The 8,332-nt window shown below is 45.3% G+C and overlaps 1 pseudogene; it reads right to left on the reverse strand.

The window, feature by feature from the left end:
- Positions 1-365: 365 nt before the first annotated feature.
- On the reverse strand, positions 366-8,112 carry LOC116811220 (tRNA (guanine(26)-N(2))-dimethyltransferase-like; annotated as a pseudogene).
- Positions 8,113-8,332: the final 220 nt, after the last annotated feature.

The following is an 8,332-nucleotide window of genomic DNA, read 5'->3' on the forward strand; positions in this document are numbered from 1 at the left end:
AGTGCTGGCTGTAGATCATAACTTGACACTCCGGGGCTGCCCACAGCTGCTTTGTGAAAATCTCAGTGTTTATGTTCCTTCCTCAACTTGGCGGCAGCAAAGGAAGGGACCTTAGTTGTGCTTGTGGCTGAGGGTTGTTTGCTTGTCTCCTGGGGGCTCCACCCCAGAGTGATACAGGTCAGCAATCAGTGCAATCGGCCCAGGGTGGAGGGTCTGTGCTGTTGTCCCAAGTCAAGGGTTCCCTCTCTGGGGATGTGCAGTGGGATGTGTGTGGGACCTGAGAGAGACTGACTGACCTCTTCTCCTTGGATCGGCTGCAGCTTGTTGGAAGTATGGAAGAGGCGCTTAGGGTCTTTGCTCACTCATTAGTCCAAGGGTGACAAGGGCAGTTCCACTGCAGAGGCAGTGGCAGAGGGGCTTTTAGTGGCCCCTGGAGGCTCTGTCTGGGGAGTTGCCAAGTTGCTATTGGCTTGATAGCTCTGGTGTGGGTTGGTTGGAGGCCCAGGCCTGAAGTACCTGACCATTGAGGGGATATGGGAATGAGCACCCACATAACAGTTTGGCTGCTTTTCTGTAGGGCTCCTGTCATATGCCTGGGACCCATTATAGTCTCTTGTCATCTCAGATTTTTCAGTACCTGGAAGCATCACTAGTGAAGGCTGTGAAACATCAAAGAGGGCAGCCTGTCCCTCCCTCTTGGAGCTTTGTCCCAGGGAGGCATGGGCCTGTTCCTGGCCCTAAGGCACCTGTAAGAGGTGGCTGGAGGCCTGGTTGGGTGGTCCTGCCCAGTGGGGAGGAATGGGATCGGGGTCCCGCTTAAAAAAGCACTGTGGCCCCGTTTTGGTAGAACAGCTGTACTGTGCTGGGGGTCCACTTCAGTCCCTAATTGCCTTGCACACTCAGATTCATGAAGGCTGGAAAGGCTAAGTCACCCAAACAGCAAAGATGATGCCCTGCCCCTCCCTCTGGGAGCCTGGTCCCAGGGAGGTAATAAATCTCTGTCATCCAGCTGCAGAATACTGACAGGAATGGCTGGAGGCCCCCGTTGGGAAGTCCCACTCAGTGAAGAGGAATGGGATCAGGGACCCACTTAAAGAAGCAGTCTGTCCACGTTTTGGTAGAACAGCTATGCTGTGCTGGGGGATCCCTTTTCCCATGGTCAGCTCGAACTCTTCAATGTCCAAAGGCTGAAACAGCTAAGTCTCCCATACAGCAGAGATGGCAGCTCCCCTCCACCTGGGATCTCCTTCTTATGGAGGTGCAATGCCACTACTGGTAGCTGGCTGGAATTCCAAGCTAGTGGATCTCACCTTGTGAGGTGCCATGGAAGTGGAGCCTGCAGGATGTTTCTGCTCAGCCTCTTAGATTCAGCCTCCTACCTAGAGGTATGTACAGGAATATAACCTCCCACTTTTCCAGAGCTGCAACTACTTTTTCCAGAATGCCCAAGTACCTAAGGCGCCAAGTTCTCCATGCATGCTTGAGCTGATGCTCTGCCAAGAATCCACATAGTTCCATCTGTCAGACAGAAGGCCCTGATGGAGTGGGTCCACAAGGATATCTCCTGACCTGAAGGTTGCTAAGATCCATGGGAGAAGCATGGTTTCCTGGGGTCACACATTCACTCACCACTTCCCTGGGCGAGGCGCAGTTTCCCTGGCTCCATGTTGCTCCTGGATGGGCCATTGTCCTGTCTTGTTTTCTTTATTCTCTGTGGGTCAAGTTGTTTCCTTGATTAGCCCCAATGTGAGTACCTAGATGTTTCAGTTGAAGGTGCTGTGTTTACTTGCCCCTTTTGTTTCACTTAATGAGAGCCATGCACACTAGCTGCTTCTTGTCAGTCATCTTGGCCACTCCCCCTCTTTTTCTTTATTAGTCTTGCTAGTGGTCTTTCTAGCTTATTATTTTTTTTCAAAGAACCAACCCTTAGTCATGATCGTTTGTGTGTTTTTTTCATGTATCAATTTCCTTCAATTCAGCTCTAATTTTGGTTATTTTCTCTGCTAGCTTTTGGGTTGGTTTGCTCTTGTTTTTCTAGTTCCTCTAGGTGTGATGTTACATTGTTAATTTGTGATCTTTTTCACATTTTAATGTGGGCGTTTAGTGCTATAAACTTCCCTCTTAACATTGTTTTGACTGTGTCCCAGACATTCTGGTATGTAATATCTTTGTTCTCATTAGTTTCAAATAATTAATTGATTTCTAACTTAATTGGATTATCTACCCAAATGTCATTCAGGAGCAAGTTGTTTACTTTCCATGTAACTGTATGGATTTGTGTGATTTTGTTAGCATTGATGTCTATTTTTATTGCACTGTGGTCCAAGAGTGTGTTTGGTATAATTTCTAATTTTTATAATTTGCTTTGGATAGTCTTCTTTTTACTTTTAAGTTTAGGGGTACAAGTGTAGGTTTGTTACATAGGTAAACTTTTGTCATGGGGGTTTGTTGTACAGATTATTTTATCAACCATGTATGAAGCCTAGTACCATTAGTTATTTTTCCTAATCCCCTCCCTCCTCTCACCATCCTCCCTCCAAAAGGCTCCAGTGTGTGCTGTTCCCCTCTATGTGTCCATGTGCTCTCATCATTTAGCTCCTACTAATATGTAACAACAACAACAAAAAAGAGCCTGGATAGCCAAGGCAATCCTATGCAACAAGAACAAAGCTGGAGGCATCATGCTACCTGACTTCAAACTATACTACAGGGCTACAGTGACCAAAACAGCGTGATACTGATACAAAAAACAGACACACAGACAAACAGAACAGAATAGAGAGCCCAGAAATAAGGCCATACGCCCACAATCATCCGATATTTGACAAAGCTGACAAAAACAAACAATGTGGAAAGAACTTCTTATTGAGTAAATGGTGCTGGGATAACTGGTTAGCCATATGCAGAAAATTGAAGCTGGACCCCTTTTTTACACCATATGCAAAAATCACCTCAAGATGAATTGAAGACTTAAATGTAAAACCCAAAACTATAAAAACCCTGGAAGACAACCTAGGCAAAAACATTCAGGACACAGGCACGTGCAAACATTTCATGACAAAAATGTCCAAAGCAATTGCGATGGAAGCAAAAATTGACAAATGGGATCTAATTAAGCTAAAGAGTTTCTGCACAGCAAAAGAAAATATCAACAGAATAAACAGAAAACCTACAGAATGAGATAAAACTTTTGCAAACTGTGCATCCAACAAAAGTCTAATATCCAGCCTCTATAAGAAACCTAATCAAATTTACAAGTAAAAAACAAACAACTTCATTAAAAAGTGGGCAAAAAACATGAACAGAGACTTTTCAAAAGAAGACATACATGCAGCCAAAAATCATATGGAAAAAAGCTCAACACCACTGATCATTAGAGAAATGCAAATCAAAACCACAGTGAGATACCATCTTACACCAGTAAGAAAGGCTATTATAAGAAAGTCAAAAAATAAGAGATGCTGGTGGGGTTGTGGAAAAAAAGGAACACTTCTACACTGTTGTTGGGAGTGTAAATTAGTTCAACCATTGTGGAAGACAGCTGGCAATTTCTCAAAGACCTAAAGACATAAATATCATTTGACCCAGCAATTTCAGTACTTGATTGTTTTATGTCTGATTGTGTGGTCTATTTTAGAGTATGTGAATGTGCAGATAAGAATAATATATATTCTGTTATTTTGGGATGGAGAGTTAAAATAAATGCTAACTGCCTTAATAATAGCTACTAGTCAATGGTCACTTATTTACCTATTAATTGTCAAATATTCTCCTTATAATCTCTTATTTAGCACTCATAATATATATATGTGTGTGCGTGTGTATGTGTGTGTGTGGATATATATATGTATGTATATATGTATGTGTATGTATGTGTGTGTGTGTGTGTGTGTGTGTAGTATATATGTACAAGAGAGCTGATGAAAAGAGAGGAGAGGGGAAAGGAGATGAGGTTAAGCTTGGAGGGGAGTGGAGGAGGGAAATCAGAAAAAGTTCCAACTGGAACAAGGATGAAATGCAGTCTAAATTCTGATACCAGACTTATCCTACAGGACTATTAAATAGTAGTAGGGAATTCACACTTAGAAATACATACAAGATTAAGGGCAGGGAGATTGATTTGGCCTTACTTAGCTTCACAGTTCCTGGCTAGAGTGATAAGAAAGGACATTGTTTTGATTAAAGCTCCTGAGAAAAGGGACTACCAGTCCAAACATCAAAGACTAATGAGAATCAGAGAGCTCAAACTGCCACCAGCCCCTAGCAAACTTGTGGATCTATATATCACATAATATATATTATATGTCACATTTCTCTTTTTTATTTAAAATTTTTATCTTAAATTTTTGTGGATACATAGTAGGTGTGTATATTTATGGGGTACATGAGATACTTTGGTTTGAGTATTACATCATGGAAAATAGGGTATCCATTTCTTCAAGCATTTATCCTTTGTATAACAAAACATCTAATTATATACTTTTAGTTATTATTAGTTATTTTTAAAATGTGTAATTACATTATTATTGACTATAGTCACCCTGTTAAGAGACCAAATAGTAGGTTTTATTCATTCTTTCTATTTTTTTGTACCCATTAACAATCCTCACCTCCCCCTCAACCACCACTACCCTTTGCAGCCTCTGATAACCGTCCTTCTACTCTCTATCTCCATGAGTTCAATTGCTTTGATTTTTAGGTTCCACAAATAAGTGAAAACATGCAATGATTGTCTTTCTGTACCTTATTTCATTTAACAGAATGACCTCCAGTTCCATCCATGTTATTGCAATTACTGGATCCCATTCCTTTTTATGGCTGCATTGTACTCCATTGTGCATGTGTACCATGTTTTCTTTACCCAGTGGACACAGATTTCTTCCAAATCTTGGCTATTGTGAACAGTGCTGCAAGAGGTACAGAAGTGCAGATATCTCTGCAACATGCTGCTTTCCTTTCTTTTGGGTATGTACACAGTAGCGAGATTGCTGCATGATTCAGTAGCTCTATTTTTAGTTCTTTGAAGAACTTCCATACTGTTCTCCAAAGTGGTTGTATTAATTTACATTTCCACCAACAGTGTACGAGGATTCCCTTTTTTCCACTTCCTCACAACATTTGTTATTGCCTGTTTTTGCATATAAGCCATTTTACACTGGGATGAGATGATATCTCATTGTAGTTTTGATTTGCATTTCTCTGATGATCAGTGATGTTTCACAGCTTTTCATATGCCTGTTGCCATTTGTATGTCTTCTTTTGAGCAGTATCTTTTCACATCTTTTGCCCATTTTGGGATTTGGGGATAGAATTATTCGTTTTTTTCCCCATAGAGTTGAGTTTGGGAAGTTTGCAACTATTTTCTCCAGTTCTGTGGGTTGACTCTTCACTTTATTGTATCCTTTGCTCTGCAGAAGCTTTTAAATTTCATGTGATACCATTCGTCCACTTTTACTTTGGTTACCTGTGCTTGTGAGGTATTACTCAATAAATTTTTGCTTAGACCAATGACCTGGAAATGTTTGTATATTGATATTGTGTCTGTAACTTTACTGAATTTGTTTAATAATTCTAATAGTTATTTTGTGGTGTCTTTAGATTTTTCCAAATATAAGATTATATCATCTGCAAACAAAAATAATTTGACTTCTTCCTTTCCAATTTGGATGAACTTTGTTTCTTTCTCTTGTCTGATGGCTCAAGCTGGGACTTTGAAATCTATGTTAAATAACAGTGGTGAAAGTGGGCATCCTTTTTATGTCCCAGATCTTAGAAGAAAGGCTTTCATCTTTTCCCCAATCAATGTGATGCTAGCTGTGGGTGTGTGTGTCATATATGACTTTTATTATGTTGAGGTATGTTACTTCTTTTTTTTTTAATCGGGAGGTTACATGACCTCTCTCTCTCTCTCTCTGTGTGTGTGTTTTGAGATGGAGTCTCGTTCTGTTGCCAGGCTGGAGTGTAGTGGCACCATCTCGGCTCACTGCAACCTCTGCCTCCCGGGTTCAAGCGATTCTCCTGCCTCAGCCTCCCGAGTAGCTGGGACTACAGGTGCGTGCCACCATGCCCAGCTAATTTTTTGTACTTTTAGTAGAGACTGGGTTTCACCATGTTGGCCAGGATGGTCTCGATCTCTTGACCTCGTGATCCGCCCGCCTCGGCCTCCCAAAGTGCTGGGATTACGGGCGTGAGCCACCGCGCCCGACCCCCCTCCTTAACCCTTTTGCAAGGAAATGTCTTGAGCAGGGCAGCTCGCTGGGCGCTGTCCTCAGGGGGCTCCTTCCGCTCGTTAGGAAGCAGCCTGCGTCTCTCCTCCATAGCTTCGCCGGCAGCCTTGCTCCCTGGCCAGGCAGGAGGCCGGGGGCCCCAGTTGGCTTCCGGGTTGGCCCGGAAGCGCTTGCGTCGTCGCTGGCGGGAGCTGGGGTTGGCATCTTCCCGGATGGTGAAGTTGGCCTGCAGCCTGGGCTCCACACTGAGAATGCGGGACGCTGGTTTGGTCTCTGAGAGTCGCTCCTGTTTCAACGGACATTCCTTCTTCCAGCAGCGCATGATGTTTCAGAGGGCGGAGGCGGGGCATACGTCTTCACAGCGTTCTTACAGGCGTGGGAGAGCGAAACCCGGAAGTGAGCGTGGAGGAGGGCCGACCGCAACGGCAGGAGGCTGGGCGTGTTGCAGAGGGGGGTGCTGCTCAGCTGGTCCACGGCGTAGTACAGAGGCACATCCGAGAGCTCCTCAGTGATGACGCTCAGGACCCTCTCGCATCTGCTCCGAGGTGTGGAAGCGGCGGGGGTTAGCGCTCACAGCCTCTAGGACACAACCCACGAAATCCAGGTCATGGATGGGCTCTGCCCACATGGAGCAACCAAGCTGGTGTCGCTGCCCACAGTGTTCACATTCGGGGTCACGGGGGGGAACACAGGCTGCAGAGGACTTGACCTGGCCGCGGGGGACTCCTGACGCTTTGCCGAGGCCCTGAAGGTGGAAGGCCCCGCAGCCCACACACTGGAACACCAGCGCCTGCTTGCTGGCTGAGGCCTTAACCTTGGGCTGGCCGGTGAAGACACGGACAAAAAGACGCACGTAGAAGTCGGCGCTGATGCTGAGCAGCGGAACCACGAAGCGCTGGTAACAGTTGGCGCGGAGGTCCAGGCTGTGCAGGACGATTCTCAGGGCCTTCTCGTGGCAGGCCCGGCTCTTGAGGGCCATGGCACCGAACTTGCTATAACACATCTCCCACTGTTCCGCGCCAGCACCGCCATGTCCGTGCAGGTCACGCACAGCAACTCTCCTTCACTCACAGCCTGCACAGCTGCATCCAGGAAGGGGGCAGGACTGCCACAGGGGTCCAGATGGATGACGTCGAACCTCTCCGACACCCTCTGGTGCTGGTACATCAGCATCCAGGCATCTACTTGGCTGGGCTGTACCAGGTGGGCCACGTCATTGAGCTGCACATTCCAGCATATGAGATCCACAGCCCGGGCAGACGCATCTTTGCAACCACAGATCTGAGTCCAGGCGCCTCTAGGGCAAATCGAATGGAACGTAGGCCTGAAGCTGCCAGGCCTTCCAGCACATGCAGGCCTTCCTCACAGATCTCCCACACGGTCGCTGTGCGAGGTTGGTCTCCTGAGGCCGGGTTTTCACTCTCTTTCGGTTCAACCTTTTCCTCCTCTTGCTTTGACAAGTCCACAACCACCTTTTGTGTATCCTTCTCTCCTGGCACCTTGATCTGGATTCCTTTGGCCCCAAGCTGAATGCGAGCAAACTGTATGATCACAGCACATGTCATGTCCCGATTGAATTCCTGCACAAGATTATAAAAGACCTCGTTGGCGCTGGGATTTTGGCAGCCCCCTCAGTGACTGTCGTCTGCTGGACTTCACGTGGGCGCTCTTCTCCGCAGGGCCCGGTGCCGCTCTCCTTGGCTGCTGGATTCGGCAGCCCTGGGGACTGCCCCTGGATAAACCGGGCTCTTCTCTCGTAACCACAGAAAACCGAATTAGTCAAGGTGCACGTTTCTCGAATTAGGACCTGGGCGCCACCATGTTGACACAGTCGAGGTATGTTACTTCTAGTCCCAGTCTTTTGAGGGTTTTTTCTTTTAATCATGAATGGATATTAAATTCTATCAAAATAATTTTTCAGCCTCAATTTACATAATCATATGGTTTTTCTCCTTCATTCTGCTGATATGATGTATCACGTTGATTGATTTACATACGGTAAACCATTGGTGTATCACAAAGATAAATCCCAGTTGGTCATGATTAATGATGTTTTTAATGTATTGTCGAATTATGTTTGCTAGTATTTTGTTGAGGATTTTTGC

Source organism: Hylobates moloch, unplaced genomic scaffold (assembly GCF_009828535.3).
Source record: "Hylobates moloch isolate HMO894 unplaced genomic scaffold, HMol_V3 SCAFFOLD_7, whole genome shotgun sequence".
Taxonomy (NCBI): domain Eukaryota; kingdom Metazoa; phylum Chordata; class Mammalia; order Primates; family Hylobatidae; genus Hylobates; species Hylobates moloch.